This window comes from Protopterus annectens, chromosome 8.part0 (assembly GCF_019279795.1).
Source record: "Protopterus annectens isolate FY-2018-M chromosome 8.part0, PAN1.0, whole genome shotgun sequence".
Classification (NCBI taxonomy): domain Eukaryota; kingdom Metazoa; phylum Chordata; order Ceratodontiformes; family Protopteridae; genus Protopterus; species Protopterus annectens.
In genome coordinates, this window is record NC_056741.1 from 1,708,677,334 (window position 1) to 1,708,700,653 (window position 23,320).

At 36.7% G+C, this 23,320-nt stretch overlaps 1 protein-coding gene across 5 annotated transcripts in view; it reads right to left on the reverse strand.

Annotated features, from left to right (window-relative positions):
* LOC122809611 (solute carrier family 66 member 2-like) overlaps nucleotides 1–23,320 on the reverse strand; it is a 1,674,862-nt gene that overhangs the window by 677,101 nt on the left and 974,441 nt on the right. The gene's annotated exons all lie outside the window — the stretch shown is intronic.

A 23,320-nucleotide genomic window follows, 5' to 3' on the forward strand; every position in this document is an offset into this window, starting at 1 on the left:
TTCATGTCGGGAAAGAGCACTACAGATGCGATGTTTGCTCTGAGAATGTTGATGGAGAAGTACAGAGAAGGTCAGAAGGAGTTGCATTGTGTTTTTGTAGACTTAGAGAAAGCATATGACAGGGTGCCTAGAGAGGAATTGTGGTATTGTATGTGGAAGTCAGGAGTGTCAGAGAAGTATGTAAGAGGTACAGGATATGTACGAGGGTAGTGTGACAGCAGTGAGGTCTGCAGTGGGAGTGACAGATGCGTTTAAGATGGAGGTGGGATTACATCAAGGATCAGCTCTGAGCCCTTTCTTATTTGCAATAGTGATGGACAGGTTGACAGACAAAATCAGGCAGGAGTCCCCGTGGACTATGATATTTGCAGATGACATTGTGATCTGTAGTGAGAGTAGGGAACAGGTGGAGGAGACCCTGGAGAGATGGAGATATGCTCTAGAGAGAAGAGGAATGAAGGTGAGCAGGACTAAGACAGTATATATGTGTGTGATTGAAAGGGAGGATAGAGGAATGGGGAGGATGCAAGGAGTAGAAGTGGTGAAGATGGATGAGTTTAAATATTTGGGATCTATAATTCAGAGCAATGGTGAGTGTGGAAGAGAGGTAAAGAAGAGAGTACAGGCAGGATGGAGTGGGTGGAGAAGAGTGTCAGGAGTGATTTGTGACAGACGAGTACCAGTAAGAATGAAAGGGAAGGTCTACCAGAGGGCAGTGAGACCAGCTATGTTATATGGGTTGTAGACAGTGGCATTGACAAAAAGGCAGGAGTTAGAGCTGGATGTGGCAGAGTTAAAGATGTTAAGATTTGCACTGGGTGTGATGAGGGTGGACAGGATTAGGAATAAATATATTAGAGGGTCAGCCCAGGTTGGAAGGTTTGAAGACAAAGCCAGAGAGGCAAGATTACGTTGGTTTGGACATGTGCTGAGGAGGGATGCTGAGTATATTAGGAAAAAGATGCTAAGGGATAAAGCTACCAGGTAACAGGAAAAGAGGAAGGCCTAAGATAAGGTTTATGGATGTGGTGAGAGAGGACATGCAAGTGGTTGGTGTGACAGAGCAAGATGCGGAGAACAAGAAGAAATGGAAACAGATGATCTGCTGTGGCGACCCCTAACAGGAACAGCCAAAACGAGATGAAGATGACATGATACCAGATTATGGTTGCAAAGATTAATCAAATAGGTAGCTATAAATATAAAAAAACATCAACAATACTGTTTTCAGACATAACAGTACTGATATAAGAGATGGTATCAAATTTAGAATTGACATTTATAAGTACCTTCAATTACACTTGAGCGATTACCACAATTAACAATAAAGCATAAGTTTAGCTTGGTGTGAAGATGGAAAGCAAATAAAAGAAACAAAAATAAAAAAGAGAGTGCAGTGGGTTAGAAGTGGAGTACACTGGCCAATAGATCTTAATGCTGGCATTTAGTAGAGGACAGAAAGGAGAAGAGATGGGAAAAAGTAACTTAGGAAAGGTAAGGCAATATGTGGTAAGGTAGAGCTATTGGGGAAACTGTTACAATGTTACCTAGCAACAATTATATATATAGTTATATTTACTCTGTGTACTGTTGTTTCTTCTCAAGTATTTAGATGTTCCTTCCAATCCATGTAACACTTCCCCTCTCTAATATAATGGCTTTGTGCGGCATTTATACTTTCAGCTTCCTGATTAGTGTTACAGCTCAACTTTAGTCTGCTTCCCACATGTACATGTTCTAGTCTTCATACCTGAAGGTTTGCTCGTTAAACAGTGAGCACCTGCTACTCTCGTTTTTACTATTTGATGTTATATGCAGTCTGAGAGTAGGTTTTGTTGATGGTAGTTTCTTTTTCACTTTGTTGATTGTTTCTAAACCTTTCTGTCTTTTCTCCTTGGTTCTTATCTTGACTACGTATCCCTGTTCCTACTCCTATTGATGGGATTGGTGTTTATGCCTGTCAATTATCTTACCTCTTCCTATCTCTGATCAGAAGGAATCTATTAATAGGACCTGTCTCCCCTGGTACCATTTTTAAATGTAATTTTCCCTGAATGCCACTTTATGGTCCTTGGATAGTGTGCACTGCATCTTAATAATGTTTTGTAATTAGTCACTCCTTAGTCATTATACTGTTATAATACCTTTCGTATACCTGGAAATGTATACTTTTGTACTGTTGTAGTGCAGTTTTATTTGGTGTTAAAATTCTTTGTCAATACGTCATTCGACCTACTTGGTCGTTGTATGGTTGCTTACTCTGATGCTGAGTTTTTTGCATAGGTAATACTCCTTGCTGGTAAATTCTTGTAAGTAGTCAAGCTTTATTTTTTAATGTTCTATTAGCTTAGTTAACTTTTGTAATCTTACTATTGTGAGGAAGATATCTTTGGCCTCTATGTAGTGTGTGTGATAGCCATTCTTTAATATAAGCATTTATTATTTCCTGCCTAGCTCTCACTATTACTTTTGTGTTTATTTCTTTTTCAGTTCTTATCTGGATCCCAACTGACAGCTGTTTCCCTAACAGTGCTGCTTTCTGTATCCCTTCTCCATAAGTCGCATTCCCAGCTAAGAAGTCTTTTTAATTCAATGTACGCTCTCCTTTGGGAGTTTGTTTTAAACTATTTTTTGTTGTTTGATTTATTTATTGTATTTAAGTTTTGAGGTGTGCACACTTGCCAAGATGCTTTCTGTAGCGGTCCCTCCCTCTTGCTTTTATTTCTAATGGTATAATTCTTTCCCTTTGAACTGCTATTGCTTCATGCTTTTGCTGTCAGTTCTGCAAGTTGTATTTGATCTACATAGTGTTGTTTCTTCTCAAGTATGACACTATATTTAGATGTTCCTTCCAATCTCTGTAACACTTTCCCTCTCAAATATATTGGTTTTGTGCAGCATTTATACTTTTAGCTTTCTGATTAGTGTTATGGCTCAACTTTCATCTGCTTGCCACATGTACATGTTTTAGTCTTCATACTTGAATGTTTTCTCTTTAAATAGCGAGAACATGCTACTTTCATTTTTACTGTTTGATGTTATATGCAGTCTGTGAGTAGGTTTTGTTGATTGTAGTTTTTTTCACTTTGCTGATTGTTTCTGAAACTTTCTGTCTTTTCTTCTCAGTTCTACCTGCTCTGTTCACCCTCGCTGTGCTCTGGCTCACTTCGCTCCCCTACCCTACCCCCATTCCCAACCACCCCTAATCAAGTTCCTTTATAGCTAACCTTTCTGGCTCCACCCTCCTCCCCCTCACTTCCTTTACTCATTACCCTATCTAGTTCTTTCTCTATTCCCCTAAGCCCCTCCTACGACTTCTCATATTATTCTTTTCTCTACCCTCTATTTTCTTCCCCCTCTACATTCTTACCTTGTATACATTCTTACTCCCTCCACACATGCAATAGTCTCTCTTGATGTATCTCATTTCATTATACTATGATTCTCTCTTCCTTTTTATCCCCTCTTCTCCCTCCCTTTACATCCTTTATTCTTATACACCTTTACACCCTCACCTCTTATCACAATCAGCTAGATTGGCAACCTTGTTTTCCCACTTCTTCTCACTACACTTCATTTTGATTTACTCATTACTCCTCTCCCATATCTTCCTCTCTATTTTCTTGCACTGAATTTACTCCCCCTAAAATCAAACTTCATCTCATGAGCTCTCCACTTGGTAGAATCAAGCACAAACTCCTCTGTTTCTCTCCCTTTATTACTCTTCTTTTTCACCCTCTCAACACTCTACTACTCTCAGGGGACATTCATTCTAACCCTGGTCCCACTTATAAGCCATCCTCTACTTCCTCTTGCTGTAAAACTACCTTGCACTGACAAAACCCTTACTCCAAAGCTCTAACCCTTTACTCCATTAATATTCACAGTATCCTCATTAAGACATCTGACTTTCACTCTTGGACAGATCAATATTCTCCAGACACTGTTACTCTGTCTGAAACATGCCTAAAACCATATAAGAATGACAATGAATTTCATCCTTCTGGTTACATTATATGTCATGACAGAACATATAAAAAAGTAGCGGTGTTTCCATTGTATACTCTGATCTCCTGATGCTAACCGTATCTTCCATACTTCATCCCTCTTTTCACCCAGCTGAACTTATCATTCCTGACTGCAAACTTAATACGCACAAAACCTTAACAATAGCTGCCATCTATATTACCCCTGGAAATAATATTTCCTTATTAGAAGAGATTCTTCATTGGATGTCTGATAATTTACCCAACGAGACCATGATACTTGGTGATGTCAATATTAATTGGTTTACCATCTGCTCTAACTCCCCTGCTTCTAGTCTAAACCTATATGGTTACACTCAACTTATCTCTACTCCAACTTTTCATCATAAGCCTATTAACACCAGCTCCATCATTGATTAGATTCTTGTGTCTGCTTCTCACCTCTATCACTATCCTGAATCCCTCCCTGACTCTCTAAGTGATCACAGTCCTGTATGTATCCAAAGATTTTCCTCCCATCAGTCTTGACCTCATAAATTTAAAGAATGTCATAAGCTAACTAATTTTGACCCTCAGTTTTTAAATAACTCTCTCCAAGCTATTGATTGGTCCTTTATCTCTTTCCTACCATTGGATAATGCTGTATTTCAATTTAACTCTATCTTGCTTAATACTATTGACTCTGTTACCCCCTCCCCTCCAATCTAACAGAGTCAAATCACAATGTTCTCCTTGGCTTTCTAACTTTACACTGTCTATTATTCATAAAAGAGACATGGAAACTCTGAACCAAAACAAAATCTCCCATCAACTTCCAAATATATAGGGAACTTCGTAATCTGACTAAAATTATCATTGTTAATGATAAGAAGAACTTCTGTCTCACTTACCAAACTTCTTCATCTAGAAACCCTAAAACATTCTGGAACACTATTAACCATATTCTCTGTCCTGGCACTCCATCAACTCCTAACCCATGTCCTAATAGCATACCACTTGAAACTGCACTTATCTTTAACTCATACTTCATTGATACCATCAGTAATCTCATCCAACCCACCTAATCTTTCACCTCCTACCACCTCTCACTACACAACTCTCCCTTCTCTTTAAAAACAATTCCTACTAACTATATTAAAAACCTTGTTCTTAAACTAAAACCATGTTCACCTTCTGTTGACAAACTGCCACCTCACTTCCTCAAGATTGCAGATAATTCTATAGCATATCCTATCTCCATCCTTATTAATCACTCCATTAGAGAATCAACTGTCCCCACTATTTGGAAAAAATCCCACATTATACCCATTCACAAGGGAGGGAATTCTATAGAACTCTCTAATTATTGACCTATAACAATTCTCTCTCCTCTTTCCAAAATTCTTGATCATTATGTTCACAAACAAATCTTAACCTATCTTCTCCGAGAAAACCTGATTACCCCTAGCCAGCATGGTTTTCACCCTTACCACAGTACAAATACTGCTCTCATCTCTTTTATCAACTCTATCTGTCTTGCTAGAGATAACAATAATGTTGTGTCCTACCTCTTTCTAGACCTTTTTAAAGCCTTTGACACTGTCTCCCACTCCATCCTCCTCTCCAAGCTTATCTACTTCTACTATCTCTTGGTTCAACAGCTACCTTACTCATAGGATGCAATCTGTGAAATGGCTATCTACTTTCTCTCCCTTTCTCTCTATTAATATGGGTGTCCCCAAGGCTCAATTCTAGGTACCCCTCTTTTTAAACATTTTTACTAACAAACTATACCAATCTTGTCCCCAGTCCTCCCTCATTCAGTTTGCTGATGACGCCACTATTATCGCTTTTGCTGATAACCCTACAGATCTACTATCTGTCACTCAAAAATCCTTTAACCTTACTGAATCCTGGCTGTCTAACACCCAACTTATTCTTAACCCTAAAACAATACTCCTCCTCTTCCTCCCAAAATCCCTCTATCACCTGAAATCATCATTTACCATTGCTTCACTAAATAATACTTTCATTTCTCCTGAAACTCATACTAAGCTCCTTGGTGTGACCATTTATGATATGCTCAAATTTGATTAAATGTACATCACTGTAGTAAGAAACCCCCCCAAAATCTTGGTTTATTGTATAGAAACAAAAGGTTCCTCACCCCTGATGCTAGAATCTCATTGGCCCATGCCTACCTTCTTCCTAATCACTTTTATGGCTCTCAAATCCTAACTAATCTACGGTCTTCTCTTCTTTCCAAATGAGAATGTACCTACAATAAAGTAGCCATGTTTGCTGCTAACCTGTCTTTTTAAATCTCATCATTGACTGGCTCTGAGGACACTTAACTGGTTAGAGTTTCCTAACTGACTCTTATTATCTCAGCTTTGAGTTATTCATTCTATACTGAATAAACCCTACAACTGCCCTAGTATATCTGCATTTATCTCCCTTTATACCTTCCTCAATTTCTCAGAAGCTCTGATCAATACCTATTTCAAATTTATTAACCTAACATATTATTGGACAGAATCTCTTCAGCTCTTCTCTTGCCTCCCATTGGAACAAACTTCCATTGCCCTTGAGAAATATCTCCAATGTTCACGAATTTAAGAAAACACTAAAACTGCACCTAAATAGTACCTGGTCTTGTCTCTGTAATTATCCAACATGAACCCCTCCCCTACTTTAGCTCTACTTTCTTCCTACTACCTTCCTTTTATTTCTGTTATCTTCTCTGTCTCCTTACTCTTTAGTTATAGTTATAATATTACTATTACTGCTGATATTGTCAAATTCCTTGTAAATATTTGTCTTGTACTGTATCTCATTTGATTCTTATTGTTTTTATGTGGAGATTTTCTCCCCGAGCCTCCATTGAAAAAGTGTCATGCCCAGTTGGACCATCCCGGTTAACAAATGTCAAATAAATAAATAAAAATAAATGATATACTATTGAGTTATTGCATATACTAACAGATGTGGACTAATATCTTCTTTCCCGCATTACTTTAAAGAAACCTACAAAACCGTGGTAGCTATCTAAACTGTCACAGACTGCTTGCTATCTAAAATAATGAGACTGGGCTACCTGTGTTGTTTTTGTCTACCTTAAATGGTGACTGATCATTAAAATTCTTCAAGAGCTATCTCATTTCCTCAGTCATTTTAATGTACTAGTAAAATATGACATCTTCTCAGAGCGTCTCCTCTACATGACAGAATGTACGCAAATTGAATGACTGACATTCTTAATATGTTGTGAGTCAAGATATGATACTGCAATTTAAGGAAGACTCCATACTGCATTTACTGAGCACTTCTTTAAATGTAGCAATGGTATTTTACTTATTTACAAATATATCAATGTATAGCATGTCATTTATGGAGAAAGTGAACATGGAACAATATTAATCTAGAATAGGATTTAATCCTTGAAGTCACTTTGTCATGAACAATGAAGTTTCTAATATAGAAACAAGGCTGAATCACATTCAGTAAGAGCATCTGTTACAAACAATATACTTTCCATTATGACCTAAATCTATTATTAAACCACAATGAGTAGATTATAGAACATATACCAGATAAATAAATCATAGATCTTACCAATACTATCGATTACTTTATGTGCTGGTGTACAAACTTAGTTACATAAAATGTTTATCTATTTGATATGATACATTATATTTAAGTGTTATGATTAAGCTGTTTGAAAAGTTGTATCAAGACAATTAACTAGATAAGTTAACTTTTCTGAAGGGTTTGTTATGTACTTTGAGGCAACTTATAGCAAATGCCATTTAAGAAAGAAGCATCACTTATTTTCATCATATTAGAAACTAATGCAAACCTTATGCTTTATACACTCATACACAATAGTTTCAACCTCAATTTAACAAACAATACTAATAAAGGTTATCGAGATGATCACAAATTTTCATGGCTATAATGAACAGCACATTTATTTAAATTACTATAAATATTATTGCTACTGACTTTGGAGAAGCATTTTTGACAACTGTGTTAGCAGAAGAATGAGATGTAGTGCCCTTTTGGAGGACAAGTAGTAAATGATGTATTATAAAACAATGTTTCCTTTACATGTTACAGTTAACAATATAATTTTGTTTGTTTATATTTTAATGCTTTGTTGGTACCTGTATACTAAGTGTTCTGTTAGTCTTATACAACATTTCGCTATAGGCAAAACTATACAATATTTGGAAATGTTTGAGTTATAGGGAAAAAAAGTTACTAGAAGAAGGAGGAGAGAAAAGGGAAAAAGAGGAAGGAAAGGGAAAAGGAAAAAAAGAAAAAAGAGGAAAAGAGAAAGGTAAAGGAAAGGAAAAAGGAAAAAAGGGAAAAGGGGAAAAAGGAAGGAAAAAAAGAAAAAATATATAAGCTGTTAATGTTATGACAATAAGTTGTGAAGATGTTAGTTAAAATACCTGGTTTATTTGCACAAGTTATACTAATCTTGCTATAATAATATAACCTGTCAGATTTCAAGAGTTATATAAAAGAGATGTGAACTTAAAATGCCCTCTCTCGCATAATATTAACATAAAAGGGAAGTGGGAAGAGAAGCGTGGAGAGAAGGAAGAAGGATAGTTAAAATACGTAACAATAAACATATATGCTGTACAATATGTTTTAGAGAGAAGATTTTATTTACACTTTTATGCTATGACATATTTGTCTTGTTTTTTCAACTTAATTTTCAACTACAAATATTGATAAAATACAAGATGAATAAGGTCTGTCCTTCAAACTTCATTAAACTATTATATGCTCTATAAAGTGAATCAATATTATGTTTTTATTAACTTTTGTACTTTACAACGAGAATAATTACTGAATTGGTAGGAGAGTGATGATGGGAATTTTGGATATCGTTGAATGGAAGGAATTGCTCCGTTAGTACTACTATCTGAGCAGGGAGTTTTAGACTCCAGGTTGGTTGAGAAAGTTAGTGTAATCTTATTTTTACAGTTATTAAGAGTTAGTCTGAGTTTCAGGGTGCCTGCAAAAATCTGTCTTATAATCTTTATACATACAAGTTCAGTTAATATTTACGTAATAATTTATAAGTTACAAACAACTATAAGAGTGATTATAAAACTTATATATTGCATGAATTCCACAAAAAAAAAGCTTAAGCCCATTGCCTTAACTTCATGACCTGTTTAAATTGTATATCATTGAATATTAATGGTCTGAACAATAGTTGTAAGAGGGGGAATCTATATAGATACTTAAGATCATTCAACTCCCAGATTATTTTTTTGCAAGAGACCCACTTATTGCAATCTGATATTAATAGACTAAACCTCAAAATGTTTACTGTACTATCTAGCACTCACCATATTCAAAAAAAGAAGAGGTGTAGCTATATTATTGAAAAACACCATCCCAGTACCTAAAATAATCAACACGTATAAAGATCAAAGGCAAGAAAAAACAAACTGCTACTAAACCAGCACAGCTCCTGATGCCAAACAGCAGGACTAAACGCCTCCCAAACACAATTATGCTTGTTCTGGAAGTCAAAGGCAAAAACAACAAACTGCTACTAAGCCAACACAGTTCCTAATTCCAAGCAGCAGAACTGAACACCTCCAATAAGCACAGTCAGAGAGGTGAAACTCATCAAAGATAAACTCAGCCAGATAACCAAACTCACTGAAGCAGGTCTTTTTAAATTCCAAAGGGATAAGCAAACAAGACGCCAATAAACGAACAACTTCAATTTTATTAAGCACCACGATACTGCTTTTCGTCGGCGCCCTGCACCAACTTCTTCAGACTTTGAAAAATAACAACTCACACTTAAGTGCTGTTACATTTAAAGCCATTGCAAGCAAAGTCTATTACAAAACACACCCTCCAATTACCTTAAAGGAACAGGCACAAGTAGCTTCAATCTAACTAAAATGTTCCTATCCCATAAATACACAATATAAAAAGTTGTATGTAATATAAAATATACAACTATAAAACTAATACTGTTCCTTACATAGTACTTAAATAATGCAATCAAAAGTTAATAATATTATAATAACACACTTACTTTGAACCAAATATGCATAATAAGACTAACACATTAAAATAAATAAAAAACATGCCATAATATTTCAAATATTGATAAAAAGACATTCCATCTACAAAACATGGTATAAAATATATATCAAGATCGCTCAGCCGGTCCTATGTCCAAATCACACCCGATGTTATATCCCCCATGCATCATCTTTCCAAACTCCTCAGCTTAAGGATACAGCTGATAGATAACATACTATTGAGGTTGGGGTGATGGTAGGCTTCAAGTCTCAACTGCCACATAAGCTCCTTCATTTCTAATTTCAGGGATTCAGTCCCCCCCTCCCCCAATTCACATAGTTCAACTGGTCAATGATCATAAATGTAAAATCATGGCCAGGGTGATTGTAGACATGACTTGTTAGGGCATTCTCCAGTTTAATCTTCTTCATGGCATATAAATGTTCGTACATGCATTCATTCAATCTCCTGTCCGTCTTGCCCACATAAAAAGCTGGGCATGACGAACAAAAAGCGAGATACACCACGTGTGTTGATGCACAATTGTATCTCCCTTTGATAAGGTACTTGGTGTCCCTAATCATGAAATATGTGCCCGACCTCACATATCTACAATGTTTGCACATATTGCACTTATACATGCCAGCTCTTGGAGTCATGTTGCCACCTTTCCTTTCTAACATGTTTTTGATATTCAGACCCCTCCTGAATGTAGTCTTCGGGGCTGGTCCTAAATTATTGGGTCCTCTTAGTTCAGTTGGCAACAAACCCCAATTTTTCTGGATGATGGACACTATAGCTCTAGCATCCATGCTAAAGGTAGTGATGAAACTGCAATGGTATACACCTCTAAGTTGGCTGTCACCCCTGGGGTAGCTATTCTCTGAGATAGAGTGACCGAAAATGGGTTGAAAATAGCCCATTTCCCTTTTGGATCTAACCTCTAGACACAAATCCATGACCAACTCCTCAGGGTAGCCCCTACATAAAAATAAATTTGATATGAACCGGCATTCTTCCTGGAAGTCACCATCTCTCTAGACCATTCTGGCCGCCCTCACAAACTGGCCTTTTACTATTGATCTCTTCTGGAAGGCCGGATGTTCACTATCAAAATGCAAATAAGAATTGGAAAAAGTGGTCTTGCAATGAATTTTGCCTAAAAACTGGTTCTAGTTGCTGTCCTTGAATAATTCCACATCTAGGTATGCTATTCTGTCTGTGTCAAAAGTAGAGGTAAACTTTAAGAAATGCGTGGACTTGTTGAACATCTCCACCAGGTCATTGGCCACCAAAGAGTCGCCCTTGAGGATGATGCAAATGTCGTCCAAGAAGTGGGTATATAAAAATACTCTTTCTAGGAAGATAGAGTTAGTAAACACGAATTCCTTCTCCCAATGGGCCATGACCAAGTTGGCCACACTCGCCCCTCATGGTGAGCCTATGGGGACTCCAACTAACTGATGGAACCATCTATTGTTGAAGGAGAAGTAGTTACATGTTAAAATGATGTCCAATAGGTCTTTTACCATTGAAGTTTCACTCGCTGGTGCCTGCTTTGTGGTCATTTCCAACTCAATCCATTCCACCGCTACATCATGTGGAATGGATGAGTACAGGTCAACGACATCTACCGTCAGAAAGTGGTAATCAGGGCTGTACGAAATGTTTTTCACCTTCCCCAAAATGGACCAGGAATCTTTGGAAATATATAATTCACTAGCCACATATTTTTTTAGAATGTGATCCTCAACTTTAGCTGCTGCGTATGTTACACTCCCTCTAGCACTCACCAACTGGTGCATGGGAGGGTCTCTAAAGTTTTTGTGGATTTTCGGGTTCCAGAACAAAACAGGTACTCGAGGCAATGCACAGTAAATGAAGTTGAAAATTTCCTGGTCAATGGATTCATTAATAAACATGTCTTCATAATAAGACCGAACTCTTGCCAGATTTCCATTCAACTCATTCTTGGACACCTCTTGGTAAGTTTCAGAAGACAAAATTGCTGACATTCTGTTGTTATAATCATCTATGTCCATTGCAACCAGACCGCCTCCCTTGTCGGGTTGCATAATTCTGACTGAAGAGGCACATAATTCATTAAAATCCACCCTTTCTTCTTTGGTAATATTGAAATGCATCACAGACCTACACTGTAGCAAATGTCAAAAAAAGCATAAAGAAACAACTGGAACAAATTATAAATCATTCAAAAGACAGTCTTATAATAGCAGAAGATTTCAATTGTATAACAAAAGAGGAAGATTCTTATTCCACAAAAAGAAGAAAACTCTGCAACAGCTTAAGAAGTTAAAATATTCATTGATCTATTACAACTTAGGAACATTCAAGATTATTCAGTTTCAGATTATCTTTTTTACACACACTACTCTCAAAGACATGGAACACAAGCAAGAATTGATAATATATATATCTATCTATATATATATATATATATATATATATATATATATATATATATATATATATATATATATATATTTAAAAATAGCTTAGATGGAGTAAAGACTGTAACATGTCCCATGTACAACCATAATGCAATAACCTTTCAACTTATACTAAAACAAAATTTTAGAAATCTTATAAGGAGTATACCAGTGTATTTAACTAATTTAAGAGTTTAAAGAATTTTTGCAAAAAATTCAAATAATACTCAAGATACTTCTATGATATATACCTGGGACACTTTAAAAGCATATATTTATGACAGAAGCTTATCTTGGTACATATATAAAAAAAAGCAATGGGATAAAGACTTATTAGAATGACAAGAGCAAATATTTAAACTACAACTCAATAGTCAAAGCACAAACTCAGATAAATTAAAACAGATAAATGAACTGAAAAGTAAGTATTTAGAAATTTTAAACCATAAAATAAAGATCAATTTAGAGAGAATAAAAATCATAAATCATACAGTTAATCCAAAGTATAGGCATAAACTAGCTATAATAACCAAATTATATAATAAATCCAATTATATCAAAGAAATAATCTCACCTTCCAAAAATAAAAAAGTTACAGCTCTAGAAAATATATTAAAAGAATTTAGAGACTATTTTACCAAAATAAATGAGAATAAAATATTAATGGACTCCGGTAAAAAAATAAAAAGCTTCATAAAAAATGCATGAATAAAAAACTAAATATTAATCAAATTAACATTATAGATAAACCTATTTCAATTTCTGAATTAAAGTCTCATATTAAAAGTTAAAAATAAAGCTTCCAGTACTGATGGTATCATCCCTGAATTTTATAAATTAATGACAAAAGAATCTCTAAATATACTACTTAATGTTTTTAATATGGTGAAAAGGTTTACCTTTAAAACATCGAATCACAGTGGTTCAAGTGCTCATATGAGCGACTCGAAACCACGAAAATGTAAACATCGACATTCCTTAATGTTCGAAAAACAGCAAATCGAAAAGCAGATTCGCTGTTTTTCAAACATTAATGTAAAAAAAAAAAGAAGAAGTGTAAATCGGGGGGAGCCACCCTGCACCAGCCATGTGGGGGGGGATGTGCCCCCACACCCCCCACTTTATTATTCTAACTCCGAGATCGCACTACAGTGGGGAAAGGAACCATTTCCCGATACCCACGATAGTGCAATCTGCCCCGGAATGTCGAATGTGCATTCGGTCATTGCACATTCGAACCTTTTTCCGTTCGGCATTTGCAGATCTTGCAGACTGCCTTTCATGTGATTGCAATTCACCTGTGTGCAATACGCACATCTAAAGATAAACCGGTTAAAAACCTAGAAGCAGTTCCCCCCTCCTGGAATTATTCTCTCATCACTCCAATATTAAAAATAGATAAAGATACAATAAAATGTTCATCGTATAGACCAATTTCACTGCTGAATGTTGACTATAAATTATTTATGGCTATACATATGGACAGAATAAAACAGTTTCTTCTCCTTTTAATTGACAATGATCAAACAGGTTTCATACTGAATAGGAATGCATATGATAATATTAAAAGAATAATGTCACTTAATTGATCTGGCCAACAAAACAAAGAAAGTTTAACAATAGTAAGTCTAGATATTAACTGTGCTTTTGATTCTGTAAACTGGAAGTATCTTTCATTAGTTCTAGAAGAAAGTAACTTTTGCCATAAATTTATACACCTCATTAACCTTTTATATATCAACTCCCAAGCTTATATTAGAATAGGTCCGTTTACATCAGAGTCAATAAAAATTACAAAAGGTACTAAACAAGGATGCCCTCTCTCTCCTTTATTATTTACTTTAGCTATTGAACCATTTGCCAACCTTATAAGATCACATAATGACATTAAGGGAGTTTTAAGAAGTAATGATTTAATAGTTAAGACTCAGTTATTTGCTGAAGACATCCTGTTGACCTTGAAAGATCATAATAAATCTCATAACTCTTTTAACCCTAATAGAGGATTTTCAAAGAAAATTGGGACTTGTTTTTAATGAAAATAAGACCAAAATTCTACCTATAAACTTTAGTAGCAAAGATATATGAGAAAATTTTAGGAAATACTTAGCAGAAGACCAATAATTAAAGTATTTAGGAATAGTTATTGCTGAAATCATTAATAAGATAATAGATATTAATTATGAATCTAGCCTGCAAAATATAGAAAGCCTTATTGGAATAAATACTTCTTCACTATGGATGAGAGACTATCTATTACTAAAATGATTATTCTGCCAAAAAAATTTTACATAATACAATCCCTATTTTTGCCCCCACCCAAAACCATTATAAAGAAATTTAACACTTTTAATCCAAACATTTTTATGGTTTCCTAATAAACCTAGAATAGCACTAAATAATCATATCAGAGACTGGTCAAATGGAGGTATTAGTTTACCAGACTTGGAACTATATTCTATTGTTTCTATCATCAAAACAATATATTTTTTGGTCAAATGTCTATTACACGGCCAAATGGAAAGACATTTATGGACACTTTTTAACTCAAACTACTTTCTTGAACCATCTCAATAAATCCCCATCACCTCACAACTCCATGTATTGGTTACTAAAAGAGGAATTTATAAATAACCCTAATACTAAAATTAACTAGGATGTTATTAATCTAACAATAAAAACACTGAGAACTTATTTTTTCAAAAACTCATCATATAAAGTGTGGCTGTTTCTTATTTTCCCAATAGCTTATATGTAAAACAATAAGACATCTTCTAATGTGATGGCCATGAAACGTTTCAAAGAAAACAATCTTGTTTATTGGTCTCAATTACTACATAAAGAGACTGCTCTATCAGCTGAATATATATTAGATAAGTTTAATTTAGGTAAAGAACTATGGCTACACACACATTCTAAACTGTACACAATATATTGAAATGAGAATAGAGATTATGCAAGCAACAGTTAAAAAATATATTCCAAAATGTATTGATTTTTTAATGATTCAAATTCAACAAAAAATTAGAAGTAAACAACATATTATCTAAAGCATATAAAATAATAAGAATAGAAGTACAATACGTAAAAGAATCATACTGAAATTACTTTAAAAATATAAACAAAAAATCCCCAAGTGAAGAAGACAATTAATTTTAAAATCATCTAAATTAACTGCACCTTCACTTAAATGGAAACTGTTCTTGTGGAAATTTATACATAGGTAATTTTACAAACCACATAAAATGGAAATCAGCTCTAAAACTAAATCACTTGTTGGAGATGTAAATTGAAAGGGAAAGCTGACTGGGAACATATATTTTATGAATGTGTTGAAATTAAATCATACTGGAATACAACAAATAATTTCTTACTGGCTTTATTCCCTGATACATTTATATTGTCTAAATCCTGTGGAGTCTTCTGTCAATTGCAAGAAAAGTAATAACAAGCAATTGGAAAAGTGACAAGATCCCCTCCTTCAATGAATTTAAAAACATCGCTTCTGAAGTTAGTCATTTGGAGATTATTACAATAAGAACAAGAACCACAAGAATCGCATCCTCATACAATTCATGGAAAGGATTAAGTGAACTTTTACACAAACAATGATTGTTTGATGGAAATATCTGTTAATATGCATACATATTTAATTGTGTGCTAGCAGCCACCCTTTGTAAATGGTTGTTTTATTAGTTGCTTATATGTTTTTTTCTCCTTTACTGACAAGAAAGTTAATCATGCTCTACTTTATTTGATATTAACATAGTTATTTCATTGTTATTGAGTTTTCACTGTTGTTAATTTTGAAATCCTAATAAAAAATTATCAGAATAAGGGAATAATCCTTCATCAGTGTGTACTTCTTCAAAAAACTAACATCACCTCTATACTCATTAAAACCATGTGACAGCCAACAATCAACTAATTAAATAATTAAAAACATTTAAAACATTTTCTAAGTGACTTGAGCAACCCAGTACAACTGCAGGTTTATTAATATATACAATCTTGCATAAAAAAAAAAAATATATATATATATATATGTATATATATATATATATATATATATATATATATATATATATATATATATATATACACACACACACACACACACACACACACACATACACACACACACACACACACACACACACACACAAGACTTGCATATAAAAAAGGTTATATATATAAAAAAAACTTTTACAATACTATACTCATACCCTTCAGCATCATCTGTCACTTTTTTAAAACTGGTTTGATACTGACAGATACATTTAACCCTGGCCATTGTTCAGCATCTAGTCTTATAATCCACTCATATTCACAATGTTTGTGTGTATTATTTAGATCACCACCTCTCTTATTTTTAAACTTACTATCTATGACTCTGAGCAGAAACCTCTGTTCACTTCCTTTACCCATTATATGCTTGGCTAGGACATTACTGGGCACTCCTCTTCTTATTTCAGATTTATGCTCAGTAATTCTTTATTTTAGCTTCCTTGCACTTTTCCCTACACAAAACACAGAGCATTTTACACAGTTAGCCATATATACTATATTAACAGTGTCACAAGTAGCAAAACATCTAAATATATACTCTTTATTACTCACTGGCTGTACAAATCTACTTTCCTTTATGATGTCAGTACAGCATTTGCACTTATAACAAGGTACTGTACCTATTCTCATTGAAGCTTGTGCCCTTTTATCAATAATACCTGACATATCTTAATAGCATAGCCTTTGTTTTAAATTTATACACTTTTTATAGCCAAAATTTGGTCTTACTCCTATAATATCAACTGCTTCTGGCATTGATTTTAAAATATCCCAGTTCTTCGCGATAATACATAACTCCAACAGACCTTCTGCTAAATGTTGTAATATATCTCAACTTTCTATTGTTATCATTATTATTATCACTGTTGTTTCTAGTTGTAATACTATATTCTGAAAAATAGGGTTTAAACTTACCTTTCCTAGTTGCCAATATATCAGCTTTAGTACGTGAAGAAGGCCTTGTGATTGTCCTTAGTGGATGTGGTCAATTTGGACTCAAAGTTAGCCTTAGAGGATTTCATCAGTGACTTTACTTGCTTGTTCAGACAAAGGAGAGATTGTTTCCACCTTGTCACCTGCTCCTTATTGGTCTTGGACAACAATTTTTTTCCTTTTATTATAGAGTTTATTTTTGCTGCTGTCCACCACACAGGTTTACTCTTCCTTGAGGAAGATGATTTGGTCCTGTCATATATTGCTGAGTTCATACAGCTATGTATGTGCTCATATAGTTTTTTGATGTAGGCTTGGACATTAGCGCTAGTTCCAACTGAAGGGATGGTGGTTGTGAAGCTGCTTATACCTGCTCTCAGGAGATTGCAGTCAACTTTGGAAAAGTTTTTTGTTTGACTCTGACAGGGGGGGGGGTCAAGACAGATGGTGACTTTGAAAGTGATCACTTTACTGTCAGATATTACCAAGGAGGATGACACTGTAGGGGTGCTACAGTGGCTATTCATGCGGTTAGGACCAGGTCCAGGATATTTTCACCTCTCGCAGGGGTGTCGACCAGCTGATATAATGCATTGGCACTAAGTCGAGGAATCTCTGGACATTCATGTTTGGGCTAGAAGAGGTCTTCCACTCTATGGTTGGGTAGTTAAAGTCACCCAGGATCAGGGTAGAGGATTGAATCTTGATGGAGTCAAGAAAGTCCAGATTTGTGGAGTGGGCATCCTGGGTCATGGTTGGGGGTCTGTATCTAGCTATGATTTGAACAGGTGTTTTGTCAACAGTAAGCTGCACTTGGAGTATCTCCTGTGTGTCATACCATTTGACCAGCCTGGAGGTGAGTATGTAGTTGATAAATATTGAAACTCCACCTACTTTGGTTTTGCAGCCCTCCATTTGGGGTCTGGAAGTATGATAGGATGAGTAACCTGCTAAGGCTGGGGTGCTCTCCACAGCTTTGAACCAGATTTCAGTGACTGCACAAATGTCAGCATCCTCCAGGGCTAGGAATGCTTGCAATGAGTACAGTTTCATGCTAAGACTGCTAGAGTTTAGAAGAATGTTTCATGTTTTTAATTTTATGTTCATGACTTTGCCTAAAAAAGGCATTAGGGGGTAGGCAAGAGCCTTTGCCAGAAGCCTGAAGCCCAGGGGAGACAGATGAAGGCCATCTCTGGTAAAGCATCATGGTCTGTCAATTATGTCCTCCCAGGCTATCAGGTATTTGATCCCCTTGGAATGACACCAGAAACTAAGCCAATTGTTAAAGTCAATCATTTTCTGTTTGTATTGAGGCATCATTCTGGGTGATGGTAAGATGCTGTTTAAGGCTAGGGACATACCTTCCTGGGACACATACTCAGAGAGCTCAGTCATGCCTCTCTTTATATAGTCAAGAGAGGTACATCTCAAGTCATTCACACCAACATCAACTATGACACAGTCATAACAATACCTGTTAAGAGACGTGAGTGCATGCATGATATGGTGGATTCTAGCACCTGGCAAGCATCTTACCCATGACTTTCTCTTTGTCTAGCCTGGTGAGGCCATCTCTGTGTGTCTCGCGATACAGTCTCCTATGACTAGTATATCGGGTTTGTGGCTTGGCCTTAGATGCTATGAGACACAGGTGTGTGTACTATGTGTGATTCTTGGAACTGTGGGTTGTGATGTGCATGTGTGTTTTTGCTTTGGAGGTCTCTTTTGTTTAGGTATGTTTTTGCTGAGAACCTCTGCATATGGAGAAGTGTGTTGTACAGGTGTGGGTAGTGTTAGAGGTGTGGTGTTTGTACTGTTTGTGCAGACAACATTCTCAGTGCCAGATGTACTGGATTGTGACTGAGACAGCAAGTATTCTAGGTTCTTAATGTAACTGCATCTCTCACATATTGTGTTCCTAGGTGGTAGTAGTAGAGGGTTGTCCGTGTACATAAGGCAGTAACTACACTGTCTCAAGATGCCCATATCAACCAGACTAGCAGGAGAAGCCATAGGAAATTGTCTGTCCATGGTTGTCAGAATCTGTGGTGGAGAGGTCTGGGATAGTAGAGTGGTTACTATCTGAGAAGAGTACCTATGGGTGTGAGTAGGGATGGGTAAAATCAATACAGTAGCTGCAAGTGAGGGCCTCCATTATACAGGAGTGTTGGTAAGGAAACAAATGCAGCTGAGATACTTTGCAAAGGGTTAAAACAGCACAGCGGTGGTGTACAACATGCAAACCTGTGCAAATGCAGGGTTTCAATACCACAAAAATGAAAATAAAATAGAAACACTGGAATTGACCAATCAACCCTTGTCCCTGAGCTCTTAGCTCAACACCCTATGCCAGACCAGTTCTAACCAGTTTGCCAATACAAGATGGTGTAGCAGAAAAAAAGGAATCACACAAACAGATCTGGATATAGCAAAACCTGTAACCAGACTATGCTAAAGATATTTAAACTCTGTTTAGGTTGATTTAACACAGGAGAACAGATACACACTTAAATATAACAGTAGCAAACAAGAGCAAACTGATTTAAACAAATTAACCGAAAAAAAAAGCTCAAAACTGAGCCCTGTTCCAGCAGCCTTCAATCAGACAAGTTCTAACTGCACACCACTGCCACTACGGTGCAGGGGAACCCTCTCCAAAAAAAGATGGCTTGGATCAGTGCGCAAGTTATACAAGCAGAGCTAGATTCAGCAGATCTCAATCTAGTCTATGGTACAGCAAAGAAGTTGCATCAGTTCAGAAAGAAACAGTTCAAAAAAGCAGGCACAATAAGCCTTCAACCCGCAATTCCCAGCTCAGAAGGCCAGAATCTACCCTCTTCTCCCACAAGAATGCTGACCCCACTACAGTGCTGCATTTCATGTCATATACCTGCAACCCTCGAGTCCACCTTAATAACTTGGCATTTTGCTGGCTCGCTGGTTCGAGGTAGCCATAGATCCCCCTCAGACTCTTCCTGCCTCCCACTGCAAATACCACAATGGCCTCCCTAACATGGTAAGGTTTCATCATGTTAACATGGTACAGTTTGTGCCCCTGGCTCCTGTCTACCATGTAGTTAACATCACTGACCTCCCTTACCACTTTGGAAAGATCCTTCCCAAGCTGACTGCAGCTTATTGTGTCTGATAGGAAAGAGAACCATAACCTGCTCCCCACAGCATACTCTTGGGCTCGAGCATTCCTGTCATACCAGACCTTTTTCTGCTGTTGGGCTCCTGCCAAGTTCTTCTGGGCCAAGCCCATAAGCTCGCTAAATTTTGTCCTTAGGTTTAGTGTATATGCCACAACAGATTCCTTGCAGGATTCACAATCACACTCTACTCATCATAAATCAAATATAAAGGCCTGCTCACTCTATGGCCATACAGCAACTCAAAGGATATCCTCAAGCACACCTACTTGCTTGCTTCCTTTTCCACCCTCCCAGTCAAGATGAACCCTGTCCAAAGGCATTTAGAATTGGGTTCCTCCTAAAGCTCTGACTGGAGTGGATTGCTCTTCTTTAACCACTGCAGGCTTCACAGTGATTATGTCAGAGGCTGTGTCTCTCGTAGTGGTGGCCTGTTATTCATCCACTAAGATCAGATATAAACTCTGGTGATAGTTTGGTACCCCTGTTGTCTCTAGTCAACTTACCACTGGCATACTGTTATTCTCAACTGCTGCCTCTCCCACCTTTTGTTCCCAACATGGACAACTGTATGATACATGGCCCCACTAGTTACATTTAAAACATTTAACCCTTGATCCTGGCCATGTACCTGAACTAGGGGCTTCACGTATTACTGTTGGACTCTGTTGGGGTAATTTACACTGCCCACCATGACTTCCCTTATATCCACGTGCAGCACTGGGTATCCCCTTCTTGTGCAGTGACGCCCTTCTTTCTAAGTGGAGATCCCATTTTTCCCCAACTCATTGGTACAGTTACATTCCCAGTCTGCCAACCAGATTATCATGTCCTCAGGAAAAGTTCTAAGCGCTTGTTCCCTCACCAAAAGGTCTGCCAGTCTGACACCCACTCACTCGCCTATGAAAATAAGTGCTTAACTCAGCAATATAATCACACACACATTCATCTGCCTTGCGTCTATGTTCACAAAACTTTTTTTCTGTAAGCTTCAGGTGTTAACTTAAAACATTCTAGAAAACATTGTTTAGCTCTATCATAGTTTAAACAATCAATATCAGGCAATTTATAACATACTCAGAGACCTTCGTCAACATATTGTTTAGATACTCTTTCAAATCTATGAATAAAACTATTAAAATTATTACTGACATTTATTGTTTCTGGATCTCAGTTGTTCCCTTCTCCATTACTTCCACGACCCTGATGAAGAGTCAGCATTTCCCTCTCATTTGATGCTGCTTCTCATTTTCTTCAGCCTCCAAACATCGCAGTCTGTCTGCTGATTCTAATTCCATCTGTTTCTCCTTTTCTTCAGCCTCCAAATGCTGCAGTCTCTCTGCTACTTCTAATTCCAAACTTTTGGCCTCTAGTGCCAGTCTCTAACTCCAGATGGATTTTAAGTCCTCTGAGGAAAAGGTGAACTGTCCTGTTTCTGAGGGCAGCAAATTCCCATCATCACAAACTGGTTATCCTCCTGGTTGCTGGTCTCAGCTGCAGCTAAGGCTGAAATTATTTCCTCTTTAGTCAGGTTGACATTCACCAATCCTTTGGCTTCACACACCTTGGATAACTGATTCTTTGTCAGATGGCCATAATCCTCTACTGACATCTTTGCCTGCTCTCCCTGACTAAACCAAACTAACAAAAAAAACAAGATAGATAAAAAGATAGATAAAAATGTTGAGAAATGAAACTCTGAATGTTTACCTTGTGGCTGCTTAGAATCACACACCTTCAGTGACAACTGCCTGCAGGCTACAGAATTTCAATTAATAACCCACCACTGCCACCAACATGCGACATCCCCTCTCTTGGTCAGTAATCAAGGAGCCTGAATCCTCACCACTGACACTGTAGAGGGACATTCACTTGGAACAAAAACAGATGTACACAGTGTTTCCAGCTACATCTCTCTGCATCATGCACAAGTTCCCTTAAGAGCACACAGGGAACACACTCAGTCTAGGGTCTGGACTTCTCTCTCTCTCCAGGGCTCCAATAAGACTCCCAACTGGCACAGCTGTAAAGCTGAGTCCTCAGACAAGCACCTAAGCCAAGTCCTCCACCACTCGCTCTGTGAAGCTAGTGCTCTGTACCCCTGCTCCAAGGAGCTGACAGACACACACTCATGGAGATTTGATTTTCACACCCACACACACATACAGCTGGGAAAAGCTGGCACAGATTTGCTAGTTATGTCTCCTTTTGCTCAGACAACGAGGTAGTTACACTGCCAACAGACACTACAAAGCTAGCTACTCTAAGGCTCTTACAAGGGTACTCAATTTTACCGAGAGTAATTAATATTAATACCAAGGATAGTGTTTGACTAATGCAGTAAGGCTTTCATTAGTGGCCACAGAGTCATCAAATAGATACAAGTACTCTCAAAGGTTACACTATTCTGTAAAGGACCAGCCACAATGAAAAGTTAAATATATTTAATAATAAATAATAAAAGACATGAAAATATGTAATATTTATTTATAATAAACATCAGAGTTTCATCACAGGAAATAGTAAAATAACACAGATGAATAGATTCATACAGATACAGAAAAACAGTACTTAACTGATCTCACTATATTTTCCTGACTGATCTAAATAATTATTATTCCCTGGTCACTTACTACAGCAAGGCAAGATGAAGTAGGTGAGGGGTCCTTCTTTGCCAGGCTCC